This window comes from Magnolia sinica, chromosome 14 (assembly GCF_029962835.1).
Source record: "Magnolia sinica isolate HGM2019 chromosome 14, MsV1, whole genome shotgun sequence".
In the NCBI taxonomy this organism is placed as follows: Eukaryota; Viridiplantae; Streptophyta; class Magnoliopsida; order Magnoliales; family Magnoliaceae; genus Magnolia; species Magnolia sinica.
Window position 1 is genome coordinate 29,225,649 of NC_080586.1, and position 20,203 is coordinate 29,245,851.

Genomic DNA, 20,203 nt, shown 5'->3' on the forward strand with positions numbered 1-20,203 from the left:
TGACCTGAATAGACATATTTCAAATCAGAGGGTGAAGGTTTTAGGTCAAGCTTCGGTGTATTGAGGTTGGACGGTAGAGGCACTACATCAGTTTGGGAAAATTCTTCAAATTGTGGCCTCCACCAATTAACTTCAAGTACCAGTACAGTATCCAGCATGACACCTATCTCCCTAATCATATCATCATCTAAATCATGGGAGTGGGCTAGGCACATCTTTAAAGAGTCAGAGGATAATGTCAGAAGTGTTCTATCTTTCACAAAAGAATCAATCAAGTTAACATTGTGGACATCGTCATTATCCTCTGCCTGTTTACTCATATTGAAAAAGATATTGAGCTCCAATGTCATATTCTCAAAAGATAAACTCATGACTCCATTCCTACAATTAATGATTGCATTTGATGTGGCAAGGAATGGGTGACCAAGGATGATGGGAATTTGAGTGCTCATGTCCACGATGGGTTGAGTGTCCAAGATGATAAAATCTACTGAATAGTAGAATTTTTCAACCTAGACCAACACATCCTTAATTACCCCTCTCAGTACACGAACTGAGAGATGAACAAGTTATAATGTGGTCTGGGTGGGTTTAATTCACCTAAACCTAGTTGTTCATAAACCGAGTATGGGATCATATTTATGCTTCCTCCTGAGTCAAGAAGTGCGTGCTCAATTCGGTAATTCCCAATTACACATGCGATGGTTGGGCTACTGGGATCTTTGTACTTTTATGGCACATCTTGTTTTAGGATGGCATTCACTTTCTCTATTAAGAAGATTTTCTTTTGAACACTTTGCCGTCTTTTGATCATACATAAGTCTTTTAGAAATTTGGCATATGAAGGAATGTTTTACGGCATTCAGTAGAGGAATGTTGACCTTCACTTGCTTAAGCACCTCTAAAATATCCTGAGAGTTAAAAAGAGGTTTTGGTGCAATCAACCGTTGGGAAAATGGAGCAATTGGCTTGCCTTGAGGTTCCAGTTCTAACTCATGTGGAGTGTTGGTAGGTCTATCAGTTTCATCTATTTCTGGGTCCTTAGACTTTTCAGCTCTTAGCATAATAGATTTGTCAATTGTCTTCCCACTCCTAAGAGTGGTGATAGACTTAGATTGCTCCATTTGATTTGAAAAGCTCAGGTCGCTGACTTCATACTACTGTTTTGGATTGGGAAGAGGTTGAGTTGGAAGGCTTCCTTTTTCCCTGATCGAATTTTTTGTCTCAAGCCCTTGCATAGCCTTTAAAAGGTCTTGAAAGGCTTGTAGCATACCCAAATTGAAATGCTCTTAATTTTAAAGATGTTATAGGATCGGATCCTCCTGAGGTTTCCCTTCATTTAGAATTTAATTAGGGAATCATTGAGGAGTAGTAGTTTGTCCATTCCTCCAACTGAAATTGGGATGATTTCTCCAACTAGGATTGTATGTATTAGAGGTGGGTCCATTAAAAGGCCTTTAGTAATTATTCACAGCATTAGATTACTCATTCAGTACCTCTTGAAAAGCAAGTATTGATGGGCAATCTTCAGTTGTGTGAATGTTGCAAGCACAAATACCACAAACGGTTTCCTTAGCCTTATCCTTCTTTAGTTCCATGGCCTCGAATTTCCTTATGAGATTAACCACTTTAGCATTAATATTATCATCCTCTTTCAGAAAGTATATTCTTCTCCTCTCCTTTGATTGAGCGGGCCTAGAGGTGGTGCTCAATTTTGGGGAGACATCCCATGATTATGCGTTTTCAGCAAGTCTGTCCAAATAATCTCACACATCATCAACGTTTTTGTTCATGAATTCCCCATTGCACATTGTCTCAACCAATTAGTGCATGAAGGATGTCAGTCTATCATAGAAAAAGTGTGTACTGATCCACGTTTCAAAACCATGTTGTGGGCATGAACTGATAAATCCTTGAACTGCTCTCAACACTGGAAGAATGTTTCATCCTCCTTTTGGGCAAAGTTCATGATTGACTTTCTGAGGGTGTTTGTTTTAAGGTGTGGAAAAAATTTCTTTATGAACTCCCTTGTCATATCGTTCCATCTACCAATAAATCGAGGTCGTAGCGAATGCAACCACGTCTTAGCTTTCTCTTTCAAACAAAAGGGAAAGAGTTTCAGCTTGATCGTGTCATCGAACACGTTAGGAAAATATAAAGTGGCTATGATCTCATCAAACTCTTTCAAGTGCAGATATGTATTTTCAAATTCAAACCCATGAAATTTTGAAAGGAGTTGGATTACCCCTGGCTTGATATCCATGTCCCGTATTTTCTGCAAAAACCATGCATGAGGGTGTGCTTATCCCCGTTGTTTGTAAATAATCTTGTAGAGTACGAGGTGGGGGTGCTCGATGCACCTCATTCTCATCCTGGATTTTCTAAACCCTAGGTTGAGGTGGATTTGAAGGTTGCTTGGCCGGTTGGTTGGCAGCCATAACTTCAATTAACTTTGTGGATCTTGAGTGGTGTCTAATCCTGTGATGGATAGATAACCCCTCAACTAATCCTCCCTCACTCAAGAGACGTCAAGTGTTGTCACGGACCCACTTGGGCATGAAACACTCTCAGCATTCAATTTCAGAATCTAACCTAAACCTAAAAAGAAAGAGGGAAATAGAAATCTAGAAATAGAAAGAGAGAGAATTAGAAAGAAGTTACCAAATTAGAAGTTTATATATTGAGATCCTGCAAAAGAAAAAGGAAACTGAATTAATTTCTAAAAAGGAACTAAGAAAGAAACTTAGTTTCTAAAAAAAAAAAAAGGAAAGTTTCTAAAAATAGAAAGTAGATTAGTTTCTAAAAATAGAAAAAGAAAGTTTCTAAAAAATAAAAAGTTAGTTTCTAAAAACAAATTAGGAAAATTTCTAGACCTAGAAATAAAAAGTAGAAAAAACCTAATCTTAAACTAAGTCCAAAACTAATTAATCTCAGAAAAATGCAACCGTTAATCCCCGACAATAGCACCAAAAACTTGTTCATAACCCCAAGTGTAGGGTTGCAATGTAGTAATAATCTTAATGAGATCGAGGTTGAATCCATAGAGACTAATCTCGTATGTTTCTGAAAGTAACTAGAAGTAGAACTAGAAGAAGATGTAAATCTAAATTTGAAGAAGTTTGAAGAGTAATTATGAAGGAAGTAATTGAAACTTTATAATTTAAAGGTGGAAACTAGGGTGCCAATGATCCACTTGTAGTGATCAGGGAAATCTATTACTTAATTCAAGGACATAACTGGAATCAGAATCCTATCCTATCCAGTTGAAAGATATCTCAATAAAACCAAATTTGAATTTCCTTTGACCTAATTCTCAACGGATGAGAGTTTTGAGAATTGGAAGTGATTTCATCACCTAGCCATGTCCAGGAGACAATGGCAAACAACAGGATATACCAATTCCACAGTCAAACATAGGAGAATTGTGAAGGTTAGAAGAGATTCCATCACTCAACCATGCCCAAGGGACAATGGTGAATAACAGGATTTACTAACTTCACAATCTCAATACATGAAAAGAAGATACTCAAAGCTATTGCCGACCTATTGTAATTTGAGTCACAACAAACCATTAAAAACTGAAAGTATTCTTAAATATCAAACCAAAATCAAAGTTCAACATAAATATGAATCAAAGCAATAGAAACATCCCATCACGCTACAAACTTCACCTCTTAGATCTAGTTAAGAGGTTTAGCCAACCATAGACATGATTGGATCTAAAACCCTAGAAGAAAGCATGAAAAACTAAGGAAGAAAAAGAAGAAAAAATGCTTGGCAACGACTCTCCACCCTTGTGCTTTGCTCCTCCAAACCCTAAATAGATGCCCAAGGATGCCCTGGGGACTTTTATTTATAGTTGTGCAACACTTCCTTTCGCACCTCCTTGGAAAAATCTGGAAACTGCCTTAAATATACACATCCCACATAATTTTGCGCAACTCTACGTAAGTGGTTCAATGACATCGAACTACCTTTGATGTCATCGAAGGTGTCTTGAACCTATGCTTTTTCTACGCTGCATAACTTCATCTGAACCACATAAACTTCTATGTCATCGAACCTACCTTCGATTCATTGAAGGTGTCTTCGATGTCATCAAGCATTATTCGAGGAATCGATAATGCATCCAAAATAGTCCAACGAGTTTTGTTGAAAATCCATAGAAAATTCGATGTCATCGAACTGGCTTGGATGTCATCAAGCAAGGCTTCGAGTCATCGAAAAACGTCTTCAATTTGCCTAGTAACCAACTCCATTTTCTCTTGTAAATTTGATATCATCGACCCATGTTCGATGTCATCGAATATGTCCTCGATGTCATTGAATGGTGATCGATGACACAGTCAATGTAAATTCTGCACTTATTCTTTCAACTTCTTTCCTTCTGCACTTAGTTTTCTTGAATCTTGGGACTTTGAAATCTTCAATCTTTATCTCCTAAGATCCATTCTTTGCTTTGGTGATCTTTGAGCCTCAAATCCATGCTTTTAGCACCTTTTCCAATCCAAGCTCTCAAATTCACCTTGCAACACAAACATGAGTAAAATAGGACATTAAGGAATATCGTATTTATAAAACCAAGATATAACTGAGGGATAATATGCAATATTTGACCCTCAACACAATCCATAGTCATTGAGTCTGGCTGCTTGGCTCATCTATCTCATACATTTGTTTTAGCCTCATTTTATGCATAACATTACTTATTTTCCAAATTTTAAAAAGCTAAATTTGAAAACAAACACCCCCGAATTATAAGTAAAAATTAAGAGAGCCCTTACAAGACTTACTTCCAAACCCAGATTATTGCCTAAGATCATATTAACCTAATTTCAAGTCATTGCATCTGAAAATGTAAGGTTTCTTGTTGAACAACTGTGATCTCTCACAAATGTTCAAAGTATCAGTATCACTAAATGTTTTACTAGCCAGGGACATGAAAACAATGCCAATATCGTTGTGATAATCAGAAATACAGAGAAACATTGGAAAAATTGTGATATTTTCAAGAGACGCTAAAATACATACATTAATACAGCAAATCGATGCAATCGATTTTTCATGTATGGTTCATGTTTAGTCCTCTAATATTCTAAGTGTTCAAAACTTAAGCTTACCAAAAATGATTTTAAGAATTATTGAGGGTAAGACTAAGTTGAATGGGGTCATATACCTTGAGGGTTTGATTAGGGATGGAAGCAAGGCATGTTTTACCTGTGTGGAGCGCTTGAACTTCTTCTTAGTTGAGTTCTTCATCTTGTAATCTTCAGTTTATGGCTTATTTGTACGACTCACTCAACACTCACGTAAATTGACAAACCAGAGCACTTTCACATACTCAAGACATTCTTAAGTGCATAAACTATCACTTTTTTAAATAAGTTTTTAATTTGAAAAATTAAAAAATTTTAAAAATTTTACTCAAAGTCTAAGAAAATACTGATTAGTTTACCTAATCCATAGCCCCAACTTAAAATCTACATTGTCCTCAATGTAAAAGATATTAGCATGCAATACACATGAGACCACAAAAAGAAAGGAAAAGTGATGGAGAGGTAGTACCTAAAGAAGGAGAATTTAAGATTTTCCAGAGTTCTTTATATGTAAATGGGTTAGTACGAAGACTAAACAAACTAAATAAACAAACTATCATAATCCTAAATCCTATGAAAGCAATAAAACTAACTACACCCCTATTAGACTAAGAGATCATTCCTGATACACACGATTAATCAGAGGTATAGACATATCCTCTGAATTAAACTTCTCAACAAATGGATTGAGACAATATCCGTTTACTTTGAAAACATTGTCATTCATTAGATTTTTTTATCTCAACAACCGATGAGGATAAACAGTAGTAACAACGAAAGGACCAGTCCAATGAGATTGAAGCTTAGCCGAGAAAAGATGTAATCGAGAATTATACAAAAGGACTTTTTGATTTGGTATAAATGATTTCAGAATGATGTTCTGGTCATGGAACAAATTCATCTTATCCTTGTAAATTCTCGAGTTCTCGTATACGTCATTCCGGATTTCCTCAAGTTCGTTCAATTGAAGTTTACGCAGTGAGCCAGTGTTGTCCAAATTAAAGTTCGAATTTTTGATAGCCCAGTAGGCTCTATGTTCCAATTCCACAGGTAAGTGACAAGCTTTCCCGTAAACAAGTCTAAAGGGAGACATTCCAATGAGGGTTTTGAAAGCTGTACAGTAAGCCCATAAAGCATCGGTCAAGCGGATTGACCAATCCTTACGGTCAGGGTTAACCATTTTTTACAGAATTTATTTAATTTTCCTGTTGAAAATCTCAGCTTGACTGCTTGTCTATGGGTGATATGGAGTGCTCACCTTTTGAGAGATGTCATATTTCTTTATTAAGTTCTTAAATGGCCTATTGTAAAAGTGTAACCCTCCATCACTAATGATGGCTTGAGGTATTCTGAACTGGGAAAGGATATTTTCTTTTAAGAATTGAATGACCGTTTTATGATCATTGTTCCTTCTTGGGATTACTTCAACCATTCTAGTGACATTGTCTATTGCCAACAATATGTAAATATTTCCAAAGGATTGGGGGAATGGCCCCATGAAATCAATGCCTCAGCAATTGAATGCTTCAATGAAAAGAATTGGGTTTAGTGGTATCATATTTCGATGGGATAATCCTCCCAATTTCTAACAACACTCATAAGCTTTACACAACTTATGAGTATCTTTGAACATTGTGGGCCAATAAAAATCGTACTACAAAATTTTGACCGTGGTCTTTTTAACAGAAAACTGACCACCACAGGCCTGAAAGTGATAAAAGGAGATAACACTTTGATGCTCATTGTCTGGCACACATCTCCTTATAATTTAATCTGGGCAATATTTAAACAGATAAGAATCATCCTAGAAAAGCTTACGTACCTCGGCAAAGAATTTTTTTCTTATCTTGCGCAGTCCAATATGTTGGCATGAAACCTGTGGCAAGATAATTTGCAATGTCAATAAACCAAGATAATTGGGAGAGTTTAAACAATTGTTCGTGAGGGAACATGTCATTTATCGGTGTCGGCTCAAGGGAATCAGGAAGATCAAGCCTAGAGAGATGGTCAACCACTACGTCCTATACTCTCCTTTTGTCTCGTATATTTATGTCGAACTCTTGTAGTAGGATGATCCATCTTATCAAATGAGGCTTGGCATCCTTCTTAGAAAGAAGGTATTTTAGCATCGCATGATCGATGTAAATGATGATCTTAGATCTGATCAAGTAGGACATAAATTTGTCTAAAGAGAACACTACGGCTAAGAGTTCCTTCCCCATAGTAGAGTAGTTCACTTGGGTAGAATTTAGAATTCTACTCGCATAGTGAATCAAATAGGGCCTCTTCTCTTTTGTCTAGCCTAATACCGCCCCAATAGCATAGTTAGACGCATCGCACATAATCTCAAAAGGTATGCTCCAGTTGGGTGGCAGCATGTAAGGTGTGGTAGTCAACATAGCCTTAAGCTTAGTGAAAGCTTTTTTTGCATTGTTCAGTCCACTCGTATGGTGCATCCTTTTAAAGGAGATTACATAAAGGATAAGAGAGGGGGCTAAAGTCCTTTATGACTCATCAATAAAATCTGACGTGTGCTAGGAAGGATCGCACATCACGTATGCTCTTGGGTGGAGGTAGGTTAGAGATAAGGTCAATTTTAGCCTTGTCTACCTCATTTCCCTTCCCTTGGAAGAAATTATATGTCCAAGCATTAATCACTTGGGAACCATAAAATGACACTTCTCCCAATTCAAAATCAAATTCTTTTCCTCTCATCTCTTCAGCACATTTTTAAGAGTTTCTAAACACTCACTAAAGGATGGACCAAAAATAGAGAAGTTGTCCATGAAGACCTCTAAATATTACCCCATCATGTCAAAAAATATACTCAACATGCATCGCTGAAAAGTAGTGGGGGCATTACACAGTCTAAATGGCATCCTTTAGTAAGCAAAAGTGTTATAGGGACACGTGAATGTTGTATTTTCTTGATCTTCAAGGGCTTACTCTCTCTGATTATAGCCCGAATACCCATCAAGGAAATAGTAGTAAGAGTGACCAGCTAGCCTTTCCAAAATTTGATCAATAAAGGGCAAAGTAAAGTAATCCATCCTTGTGATGGTATCAAACTTCCTGTAGTCAATGCACATTCTCTAACCAGTAGTGACTCTAACTGGCACAAGTTTATTGTCGACATTGGCTACGATGATGATTCTAGACTGCTTATGAACCACTTGAGTTGGACTCACCCATTGACTGTCGGATATAGGGTAGATGATACCCACATCTAACTACTTAAGAACCTCTCCTTTAACCACTTCCTTTATATTTGGATTTAACCGACGTTGTGGTTTTCAAGAGGTGATACCCACATCCAACAACTAAGAATTGAAAAGTATAACAATTTAGAAGAAGGGGAGAGAGAGTTAGAACGAAGTTACTGAATAGGAGTTATTAGGTTAGGATCCTACAAAACAGAGAATAAATTTAGTTTCTAAAGATAAAGCAGAAAAATTCCTAACCTACAATTAAAACAGAAAGTTAATTCTAATCTTAACATAATTCTAAAACTAATTAAATTTAGAAAAATGCAACCGTAGTCCCCGGTAATGGTGCCAAAAACTTGTTCACAACCCCAAGTGTAGGGTCGCGATGTAGTAATAATCTCGGTGAGACCAAGGTCGAATCCACGGAGATTAAACTCGTACATATTTTGAAAGGAACTAGAACTAGAAGAAGATCTATATCTAAATCTGAAATAATAGAGAGAGCAATTGTGAGTTTTATAATTGAAACTTGTGAACTTAAAGGTGAGAACTAGGGTGCCAAGGATCCACCTATAGCTATTGGGAAGCTACCTTACTCGATTCAAGAGATCCAACTGAAATCAGAGCCCTATCTTATCCAGTTGGAAGAAGAGAGATGATCAAATCTCTAAACTTCTTATTGATCTAGCTTTAATGGAAGAGGATTGTGAAGATTAGGAAGGGATTCCGTCACTCAACCATGCCCAGGAGACTGGCAAACAATAGGATTTACCTATCCCACAATCTCAAATAAGAAAAGAAGATACTCAGCTATTGCAGGCTCAACTGTAATTTAAGTCACAACAAACCATTGAAAACTGAAAGTATTCCATAAAATCAACTAAAAAGCAATGAATTTCAACATAAGCATGAATCAAAATAAAATAAACATCCCAATCATGTTACAAGCTTCACCTCTTAGCCCTAGTTAAGAGATTTAGGCAACCATAGACATGATTGAACTAAGAACTCTTAAGAAAAGCATAAAAACAACTAAGGAAGAAGAAGAAGGAATCTTGGTGGTGGCTCTCCACCCTTTAGCTCCACTTCTTAAACCTTAGATGATCCTAGGAACGTCCTAGGGACTCCTATTTATACTTGTGAATCTCCACCTTACGTACCGACTTGGCATTTTTGCAAATCGACTTGAATTACACAATCCGCAGCTTTTCCACGTTACGCTTCGGTCAAACCAAAGTCAAATCTGAAGTCAAATCCAAATTCGAAAAGGATTCTGTTTTAGCAGTTGTCCGATTTCGGTCGAACCGAGCTGAGTTCGGTCGGACCGAACTTATGTCGTAGGTCGAACCGAATTAATTCCTTTCAGTGCTAGAGCGATTTATACACTTTCAATTGCACCGAATCCTCCCTATGGTTGGACTGAATTAGCTTCTGAATTTGATTGTTCTTCGCTGGGCTGTTTTGTGTAAGTTCGGTTGGTTCGAACATGGTTCGGTCGGACCGAGTCTGTCTATTTTTGCTCCAGATTCTGCGATCTTTTGAGTTCATCTTTAGATTTTGTACTTGGTTTCCTTGGATCTTTGCCATGTGAACTCTTCATTCTTGGGCTCCTGAGATCCATCCTATGCCTTGGTGACTCTTGAGCATTAAATGCATACTTTTAGCATTCTTTTCAATCTAAACTCTTAGATTCACCTTCAACACAAACATGTATAAAATATACCTTTAAGCATTATCATGTTTATAAAATCAAGATATAAATGGGGGAGAATATGCAATATTTGACACTCAACACTCAATGAGAGTAGAAATAAGCATACTCTCTTGTTCTTTCTCAAGATGGGAAGAAATCACCACCGGGTATGTCTTATCTTCACCTAAGTAGACATATTTAAGATCGGCAGGCAAAGGTTTTAGGTCAAGCTTCAGTGCTTTGAGGTTAGATGGTAGAGGCGCTACATTATTTTGGGGCAAATTCTTAAATTATGGCCTCCACTGGTTAACTTCAAGTACCGGCGCAACATCAATCAAGGCATCTATCTCCTTAATCATGTCATCATCTAAATCAGGGGAGTAGGCTAAGCACATCTCTAGAGGGTCAGAGTATAAAGTCAGAAGTGCTCTATCTTCCACGAAAAAATTGATCATGTTAATGTCATGGGTATCGTCATCATCATGTGGTTGTTTGCTCATATTGAAAAAAATGTTGAGCTCCAATGTCATATTTTCGAAAGATAAATTCATAATTCCATTCCTAGAATTAATGATGGCATTTGATGTAGTAAGGAATGGGTGACCAAGAATGACGGAAATTTGAGTGCTCACGTCTATAATGGGCTAAGTATCTAGGACAATAAAATCTACTAAATAGTAGAATTTATCAACTTAGACCAACACATCCTCAATCATCCCTCTCAGTACACGAATCGATCAATCAACAAGTTGTAATGTGGTCCAGGTGGGTTTTAATTCACCCAAACCCAGTTGTTCGTAAACCGAGAAAGGGATAAAATTTACACTTGCCTCCAAGTCAAGTAGTGCATGTTCAATCCTGTGATTCCCAATTACACAAGTGATAGTTGAGCTACCAGAATCCTTGTATTTTTGTGGCACATCTTGCTTGAGGATGGCACTCACTTTTTCTGTCAAAAAGATTTTCTTTTGTATGTTTCGCTATCTTTTTGTAGTGCATAGATCTTTTAGAAATTTGGAATATGAAGGGATTTGTTTAACGACATCTAGTAGAGAAATATTGACGTTCACTTACTTAAGCACCTCTAGAATATCCTGAGAGTTAGTTAGAGGTTTTGGTGCAATCAGCCGCTAAGGGAATGGGGCAATCGACTTACATACTTTTTTCAATTCTTCCTCTTATGGAGGAATGTTAGGTCTATCATTCTCATCTTCTTCCAGGTCCTTAGGCTTTTTAGCCCTCACCAGAATAGATTTGTCAATTGTCTTTCCACTCTTAAGAGTGGTGATAGACTTAACTTGCTCCAAGTGTGACTCAATCCGTTAAATGGCTTTAGTAAGGTCTTGAAAGGCTTGTAATGTGCCTTGATTGAAAAGCTCTTGGTTTTGGATGTGTTTTAAAACCAGATCCTCATGAGGCCTCTTTTGATTTAAAAGTTGAGTAAGGGTCTCTTGTGGGTTAGCTGTTTGTCCATTTATCCAACTGAAATTTGAATGTTTCCTCCAACTGGAATTGTATATATTCAAAGTGGGTCTACTGAAAGGTCTTTGGTAGTTGTTCTGGGCATTCGATTGCTCATTCAAGCTTTCTTAAAAAGTAGGAATTGTTAGACAATTTTCAGTTGTATGTGTAAGGTCCGTAACCTAGCCCGTACCATTCCGTAGACTTCCATGATCCTCCCTATCGAATTCTGGTGACCTGCAACGTGTAGATAGCATTTGCGAACCTAAGTTGACTTGATTCAAGACTTGTATCCTTGCAATCGCGCCATTGCCGCAGTTCCAACACCACGACTTGCCCACTGATGTGATACCCAATCCAGGAGTTGTGGGCCCATGTTCATCTTAAGGAAAACACCGCGTGTTGCGAATTCCGAGAGAATCTCTACCCAAACATCACATCAATCAATCAAAGTACAACCCATACCTAGCCCATCCCTCTCTCACCAACAAGGCATGGCAACCCATACCTCTCTCATCCAAAGTCAACTCTCACCCATCCCTTCCTTACACACACTCATCCCTCTCTCCTTAATCTCCTCTCTCTCTCATTCTCTCCACCATTATTCCAAGCACCAAGAGAGAGTGGACATCCAAGCTTCCCAGAGAGAGAAGCTAGGTGTGGCCCACTTCCTACCCCCAAAACCTTCATCTCAACCCTTCAATCTTCATCTCCCACCATCAAAGAAGAAGCCAAGGAGCTTATCTTGCCATGGATCCAAGAAGAAGAGTAAATGGTGGGTGATCTTGGGATTTCCTCCGTTGATTTCTACTTGTGGGCCCACTTGTGGTGCGACCCACTTGATGTATGCATTGTATAGGGAGGGCCTATAGTGGCGGCATCCCTCTACTTCACACGTCTCTCTATCTATCTCTCTCTACCTTTTTGTTATGGAGTGTGGCCCACTTGATCCAGCCAGCCCAGATGAAGGAAAGCACAAATATTAGTTTGGTCGGATGGTGGGCCACGCATGTGTGGACCCACCTAATGCAGGTGTTTTATCTTCGCCTTCCTTCCTGGACAGACCACAGATGAAGGGAAATAACAAATATCATCTTGTTCAAGCTGCTAGTGGGTCCCACAAGTGTGGACCCACATCGTGCATGTGTTGCAGCTAGGCCGTCCATCTGCTAGACGGCCAGCAGCACCTGGCTGCTATTGACGTCAACAAACTCGGTGGGCCAGCATGATGTATGCATTTTATTCAAGTCGCCCACCCATTTGGAGGCATGGGCCCACCCCACACGTGTGACACATGTGGGGGTGGGACCAACCTTGGTGTATGTATTTGTTATAATCCACACTGTCCATCTGGACGAGTGGTGGGGGAACCCACCAAGATGTATTGTTTCATCCAACCGTCCATTGGCCAGGACGGTGGAACCCACCTTTATGTATTTTTTATATCCAACGCCATCCATCTGTTTGGACGTGGGGCCCACCCCACACATGTGGCACGTGTGGGGATGGGACCCACCATGGTGTATATATTCTATATCCACCGTCCGTCTAGTTTGCTGGACGGTGGACTCCACTTTGATATATGTGTTTATATACACACCGTCTATTTGAGGTGTGGGCCCACCCCACACGTGTGACACGTGTGGGCAGGTGGGACCCACCTTGATGTACCTGTTCTATATCCACACCCATCCATCTGGACAGGTGGTATGGGGCGCATCGAGATGTATGTGTCTATATTCACACCATCCATTTGGATGATGCTGATTTGAGCTCATGTGATGTTTGTGTTTTATCCACCATCCATTGCTTGGACGGTGGGACCCACCCCCATGTAAGACGACTGGTGTACCTCCCACCATCCATATAGCTACTGTTTTGCGTCAGCATGTTCTGTGGGGCCCCTACATGATGTAAGTGTTGTATCCACATCGTCCACGTGGACGGTGGGGCTGCCCATAATGTATGCGTTGATCCACACTGTCTATCAGGTGGACCACACACTAAAACTAGTGAGGGATTGAACGTCTACCATTGAAACCCGTTTGGGGTCTTAGAAGTTTTGAACCAATATGAAATTTGTTTTTTCACTTAATTCAGGTCCTTACGACCGTATGAACAGATTGGATAGAAACAACGTGATGGTGGACCCCGGCCCGGTGAATTGTTTAACAGTGAGAATCATTATCTCCACTGTTATCTGTGGAATGGTTCAGATGATCTTTCAATCATCATCTCCGCTGCTATTTAGGGTGTGGTCCAAATGATCTTCCGATATGATTCATTTTTGGCTAATGCTCTATAATGGTCTCTAAAAATAGATGAATGGTGTAGATAGTCCCATTAGGTCGATGGGCCCACTTGATGTATATGAGGCCCATTGTTGTGGCCCATCTTGATGTATATGAGGACCATTGTTGCAGCCCATGTGATGTGGCCCACTTGATGTATATGAGGCCCATGTGATGCGGCCCACTTGATGTGTATGAGGCCCATTGTTGCAGCCCATCTTGATGTATATGAGGCCCATTGTTGCGGCCTCTGTGATGCGGCCCACTTGATGTATATGAGGCCCATGTGATGCGGCCTACTTGATGTATATGAGGCCCATGTGATGTGGCTTACTTGATGTATATGAGGCCCATTTGATGAGGCCCAATCTAATGTGTATAAGGCCTATATGAGAGGCCCAATGTGATGTGTATGAGGCCCAAAGTGATTTAGGTGAGGCCCATTATGATGTACTTATGGCCCATTTGATGAGGCCTGATGTGATGTATTTTGGGCCCTTGTGAGGCACATTATGATGTATGTCAAGCCCTTATGTAAGGCCATGGGCTCACTATATGTTAAGCTCTATGTGGGCCACTCCTTGGGAGCAATGTTGGTTAAATGTCCACATTGATGGGCAATGATGGTTAAATGTCCACATTGTGACCTTCTCTTAGGCCTTGTTAGACCCATTCTCATCATTCTCTAAGTGGGTTAACCCAAATCTTTGGGCCCCATTGATGTTGCATGGTCCATCATCGCCATAGACGGATAGCTCCGTGCTGCCGGATTTGGCATATCCACGGTAGAGGACTGATCTTTATATTATGGTTTAGATCAGTTGTTCATTTATGGACCCCGCCTTGCATATAGGATGATTATCAAGGCCGATTATCAATGTCGATTATCGGTGTCAGTTATCGATACCGATTATGAGTATGTGACACCATAACATCATGATACATGCCCATACGCATCATCTCGATATTTGTTATGAGATATAGTTGACCATTGCATATACCATAGGGCAGGTTGTTTATAGGACTCCCTGAGAGACGGAGTTTCCCCACATGAGTGCACGGTACGCGCAGGTTTGATGTATGACTAGATGGTATGACTCATGCATCTCACATTTTATGATATGACCACCATACCCCCTAGCGACATCAGGGCTGTAGCCTCCACAGGCATGTTGTGGGTGGCCAGATGGGACATTGAAAATGTTTAGTTCTAGCTTATGGGTGCGATAGATGTCCCTCAGTGAAAATCCCTAAAATCCCATGGCTAGGAGACACCCCAACATCTAGACCAAGTGGATATATATGAGTGCATGAGGGCCATATACCAGTAGGTTGTGTCTCCCACTATGTCGTGATCAGTTGGGAGGGGGTGTGACCTTACTCGCCTGAGTGAGGGGACAATATCTAGCTGAGTTTGACCAGCTTAAGGAATGGGTCCGTTATCAACAAGTCGGGCCCAATATTGGTAGCGGATAGTGATGTCTCTTCCACTTACCTAGTTATGTGCTTGTATAGGGGCAACAAGCTGACATAGAGTGCACTAGACCCCGATGATGATCCCAAAGATGTACAGTATTGATATGTGGACTTATTGAGAAGTGTTACATACTCAGCATTTGACTCAATCATTCATTCATTCACTATCCACTTGGGCTGGTGGTGCGAAATCAAGTCATCATGTGTACCTTCACAGTGGCCAAGATTTTAGTTGGGGCGCGCGACCAACCTGAGATCAGGAGTTTACCACATTGAGTCTGGCTATCCAAATTTAATTATAGGATTAGTTTGGATAGGAGTCTCTTATGATACCACAGCCTGTGATGATACGTGCTATCATCTCGATTTCACACTCCAGCTTGGTCATTTCATTCTCACCGCATATTGCATTGTATCCTCGGCACATAGCATTTGGTTTACTATGCTTCTATATTGCATAATATGAATAAGGTTGTCAAGATCTACATATTACATTACACCCGCGGAATATGGCATTTTGGGTTGCTATGTTTCTATATTTATATGGCCTATATGAGGTTGACGGTATTCGTGGACTCGTCAGGATTTGCATATTGCATTATATCCTCAGTATATGATATTTGGCTTACTATGTCTCCGCAATGCATAGCTGATCTACATTGCTTTCTCAATATATGATATTGGCTTATTATGTTTTTATATTGCATAGCTTGGATAAGGCTAATGATATTTTTGGACTTACCGGCATGTTTCCATATTGCTCTGATATTGCATACTTGAGACTTCCCTTGCGCACACACTTACACCACTCTCTAAGTTTTCTATAAGCTTATGCATGATAGATGCGTGTAGGTGGCGTTAGGTCGCAGCGTCGTTGAGCTTGCAGTGTGCAATTGTCTTCTGGAGCTTTGATTTTTGATATATATATATTTCCCTTTCAGCATTGTATTCGACTATTTATATTAGTGGATATGTGATGATGATGTTGCCTTCGTGATTTGGGTAAACTTGTGGTTATGCTTCTTACGAGATAAATGTACGTTGAAAAATCCTCCTTGTAGGTTCCCGGGATCAAAATTTGGAGTATAAGCGTTGGGAGCAGAGAATGGGGTACTACGAAGGCTGTCGGCAACGTATTCAGCGATCAAAAATTTTGTAAGCTCGGTTTCTGAGTTTGGGGCGTGACAGTATGTATATTGCAAGCACAAATACAACAAACAACTTCCACAGCCTTATCAGATTTGATATTTCCTGTCTTCTTAAGTTTCATGGCCTCAAATTTTCTTATGAGATTGGCCACTCTCACATTTATATCATATTCCTCTTTTAAAACATAAATTCTTCCCCTTTCCTTTAATTGAGGAGGCTTATAAGTGGTGGGTCCTGGGGAGATATCCCATGATTGTGCATTTTCAACAAGTTTATCAAAATAATACCACACATGATCGACTTCCTTATTCATGAATTCCCCATTACACATCATCTCTAAAAATTGGCGCATGGGCGAGGTCAATCCTTCATAGAAGAAGCTTGTTATCCACCATGTTTTATAGCCATGCTGTGGACATGAATTTATGAGATCCTTATATCGCTCTCAACATTGGAAGAAGGTCTCATCCTCTTTCTGCGTAAAACTCATTATTTCTTTCCTTAAGCTATTCATTTTATGATACGAGAAGAACTTTTTAAAGAACTCCCTTGTCATCTCAGCCCATGTGCCAATGGACTGTGGTCTTAAGGAATGCAGCCACGACTTAACCTTTTCTTTCAAGGAGAAAGGGAACAATTTCAGTCTAACTATATCCTCAGACATGTTTGGAAAATGTAATGTAGCTATTATCTCATCAAACTCTTTCATATGCAAGAATGAAATTTCATATTCAAGTCCATGAAACTTAGGAAGGAGTTCAATTACTCTCAGTTTAACATCCATAGTTCTTGCATTCAATGGGAATATCATGCAAGAAGGTGTACTCATCCCCGCTGGTTGTAAATAATCACGTAAAGTACAAGCCAGGGGTGCATGATGCACCTCATTCTCATCCTGGGCTTCCTCAACTGGGTGTTGAAGTTGATGTGTACCCATCACTTTTATTGACTTAGAGGATCTTAAGTGGTGTTTAATCTGGTGATGGATAGACAACCCTTCAATTAATCCTCCTTCACTTAAGAGACCGACTGTTATCACAAACCCACTTGGGCATGAAACACTCACAGCCCTCAGATTCTAAACAACTAATAACTAAAAAAAAAAAGCCCTAAAGAAAATAAGAAATCTAGAAATATAAAAGAGAATTGGAGAGAGGTTACCAGATTGAAGTTTCTATGTTAAGACTCTACGAAACAGAAAAACAAAGTTAGTTTCTAAAAACAATTTCAAAAAAATCCAAACCTAAAAAACATAGTAGAAATTAACCATAATCTTAACCTAATTCTAATACTAATTAATCTCAGAAAAACGTAACCGTAGTCCCAGGCAACGACATGAAAAACTGTTCACAACCCCAAGTGCAAGGTCGCGATGTAGTCATAACTCGGTGTGACCGAGGTTGAATCCACGTGGACTAAACTTGTATGTATTATGAAAATAACTAGAACTAGAACTAGAATAAGCTCTAAACCTAAATCTAGAATAAAAGAGAGTAATTGTGAATAAAATTTCAATAATTAAAAGGAAACTAAAGTGCCAAGGATCTACTTGTAGCTATCAAGATGCTACCTTACTTGATTCAAGAAACACAATTGGAATTGGAGTCTTATCCTCTCCAATTGGAAAATCAAATCTCTTAACTTTTCATTGATCTTTTTTTTCTTTCATTGATCTAGTCCCCACATGAAGGAGTATTGTGATGATTGGAAGGGAATTCATGCATCCACCATGCCCAGGAGACGATGGTGAAGATATTCAAAGCTATCATAGCATCCATTGTAATTTGAGTCACAATAAATCATAGCAAATTGAAAATAAGACTAGAAATCAATGAAGTTCAACATAAACAAGAATTAAAGTAAGATAAACATCCCAACATGTTACAAGCTTCACCTCTTAGCCCTAACTAAGAGGTTTAGTTAACCATAGACATGATTGAAACTAAAACCCTTAAAGAAAACATTAAAAATAAATAATGAAATGAGAAAAACTCTTGGGAGGCTGCTCCACCCTTTGGCTCTGCCTCTTAAAACTTAATTCATCATTAGAACTCCTTAAAGAACCCATATTTATAGCATTTGCCGACCGTCTTTGAAAACTGGCTCAAATTTACGCCTCTATGTAATGCCTTCGATGTCATCGAACGTAAATCGAATCCGAAAGTCGTGCCTTTTCGCACTGTGTAGCTTTTTATGCCATCGAATCTTCCTTCGATGTCATCGAAGGGTGTTAGATCAATCGAGAATGTGTGCAGAGCGTTCCAGCGAGTTGCTCTAAAAATCCCGATGTCATCGAACTGCCTTCGTTGTCATTGAATGGGTCTTCGAGCAATCGAACAGGGCTTCGATGTCATCGAGAAATGCATCCAATTTTTCCAGCAACCAAACTCGATTTTCATGTAATTCTTCGATGTTATCAAACACTTGCTTCGATGTCATCGACCGGTTATTGATGACATAAACAGTGAAGTTTAGTTCTCTAAATTTCTGCACTTTTCACTTCCTTCTTCCTTCCTCCTCCACTTGGTTTCCTTGAATCTTGGGGTCTTGAAATCTTCAATCTTGGTCTCCTAAGATTCATCCCTTGTCTTGGTGATTCTTGAATATCAATTCCATGCTTTTAACATTCTTTTCAATCCAAGCTCTCAGACTCACCTCGCAATACAAACATGTATGAAATATACCCATTAAGCATTATTATGTTCACAAAACCAAGATATAAACAAAGGAAAATATGCAATATTTGACACTCAAAATTGAGCTTGCCCAAGCTCGACTCGACTCAGATTGAACCCAACTCGAATCAAACTTGGATTGAACCCAACTCGAATTGAAGTCGGATCGAACCCAACTCGAATCGAACTCGGATCGAACCAATTCGGTGACTCGATTACTTTGATATTGATGTTTCTCACCAAGTGTTTGATGAAATGACTCAATGAAGTGTCGGCTGGTGGCAAGGAAGGTATGTGTATGAAACAAATACCCTTTTTTTTTAAATTTTAATGTTTCCTATAAGGTGTTTTATAAAATACCTGTAAATAGTTGCTACTGTTTTACATATAGTAAGAAATTGAAAGTGCAATCCATGTGTTTGTGAAAATGTCGCATAGGCTCGATCTTGGCTCAAACTCGGCTATAACTAACTTGAGCTACTGACCGAACTGAACTAAGTTGGCCAGTCAAGCTCGAGGACCGAGCCAAGCCAAGTTCAAGCTGGGGTTAGCTAGTGGCTGAGCCTAGTCGAGCTATGTCAAGCTTGACTCAATTCGACTCGTGTACACTTCTAACCTCGGCCTTGGATATCGAACTCAGTCTCAGGTACTAACCTTTGAAAGTGCCCTGGTTTGTCGATAAGCGTGAAGGTTGAGTCGATGAGTCAAGTGAGCCCCATAAGAAGATTGTTCAAGTCATTGCCTCATCAGGATGTGTCTTCCGATCCATCAAAGGTATATTTAGCCTCAGATCCCTTGTCCCAAAACACCCAGGTAAATAAATCCTTAAAATCCTTAGAATAACATAGGAGTTAAAAAGTCTAAAAGCTTATTCTTACCAGGAAAATTTTCTAAGTTTTCAGCTCAGTTTGATGACATCGAGATTTCGTCAATGACATTGAACACTCAATATCATTGACATCGAGTGTAAGGCCTATAGCCTAGTTCATACTGTTCCGTCAACTTCCGCAGTCCTCTCGGTCGAATTCTGGCAACCTTCGACCCTTAACCGGTATTTACGCATGATCGTGAGTCACATGCCATCAACCTAAGTCGACTCAACCCGAGACTTGTACCTTAGCGACCGCACCGTTGCCTCAGTTCCAATGCCACATCT

General features: G+C 39.4%; 2 non-coding genes across 2 annotated transcripts; both read left to right on the plus strand.

Annotated features, from left to right (window-relative positions):
- The first annotated feature begins 1,881 nt into the window (after positions 1–1,881).
- On the plus strand, positions 1,882–1,987 carry LOC131226418 (small nucleolar RNA R71). Its single transcript, XR_009161804.1, has one exon. It is a non-coding gene; the product is annotated as a small nucleolar RNA R71 (small nucleolar RNA).
- Positions 1,988–16,774: 14,787 nt separating this feature from the next.
- LOC131226393 (small nucleolar RNA R71) lies at positions 16,775–16,880 on the plus strand. Its single transcript, XR_009161781.1, has one exon. It is a non-coding gene; the product is annotated as a small nucleolar RNA R71 (small nucleolar RNA).
- Positions 16,881–20,203: the final 3,323 nt, after the last annotated feature.